The 906-nt window shown below is 32.1% G+C and overlaps 1 long non-coding RNA gene across 1 annotated transcript; it reads left to right on the forward strand.

Annotated features, from left to right (window-relative positions):
* The first annotated feature begins 11 nt into the window (after window positions 1–11).
* LOC114578426 lies at window positions 12–575 on the forward strand. The gene is made up of 2 exons (XR_003699452.1): window positions 12–276; window positions 375–575. It is a non-coding gene; the product is annotated as an uncharacterized LOC114578426 (long non-coding RNA).
* Window positions 576–906: the final 331 nt, after the last annotated feature.

The raw sequence follows: 906 nt of genomic DNA on the forward strand, positions 1-906 counted from the left end.
CAGAAGTGCTATTGGGATAACAATAATTCACCCTGTATTACTGTTAGTTGCAAGCATGGAGTGCAACAGTCACACTTCATAGAAATTGATCCAATGCTAGACAAGGCAGATACATACATAGATGAAGGATTTGTTAGAAGTGATCAAAATTTTCTGGTGACAGATGACCTCCATGTAACTCCAATTTCCCTTCCCTATTTCATCCAGATTTTAAAAAGACAGGGGTTACATGCTGATCAACTTGAGTATGGGGAAATCGTTATAGAAAGGCCTCATGTGAGAATTCTCCATGGTTATGCTAAATTCTACGATGCTCGTATTATTATTTCTTTAGTTTGATTTTCTTTTGTTTGGTTGCCTTAATTATGTTGCAGGTTTATAATCTACTTAAAACCATGTTGACCTCAGAAACAACACTCAGTGATGCACTTTCTTTTCGCCAAGTGGAATAGCGGAACTGTGTGACAATGATGACCAGCTTTTACTTTTGTTTTTTCATGTAAATGTGGATATAAAAAAAGACTTTGGTCTATATTGCTCTTCCTGATTAGTAATTGCTTCATATGATTGCTGAATGTTGTTAAATGCCTCTTGTTAGGTAGGATAAGATTTCATTTGGGATAAATTTTTTTATCGCTTTCTAAAGCAAATTTTTAATAGAAAATTTATTTGTTCAAAAAATTTTTGTACTAAAAACCAACTTTACAAAGTAGTAAGAAAGCTACGTCAAACAAAACGCGAGTTTAATCATAATAATTTAAAATATATATTCAGGCTTTAAAGTTTTTAAATTTGTCTTGAGAGGAATGTGATTTGAATTATTTATGTATTGTACTCATCTCAGAATAGGTTTAATGATTTTAAAATCATGTAGCTCATCTTGATCTGTTGATTGGAAGCTTTAGT

The sequence above is a fragment of the Dendrobium catenatum genome, unplaced genomic scaffold (genome assembly GCF_001605985.2).
Source record: "Dendrobium catenatum unplaced genomic scaffold, ASM160598v2 original_scaffold_20162, whole genome shotgun sequence".
Classification (NCBI taxonomy): Eukaryota; Viridiplantae; Streptophyta; class Magnoliopsida; order Asparagales; family Orchidaceae; genus Dendrobium; species Dendrobium catenatum.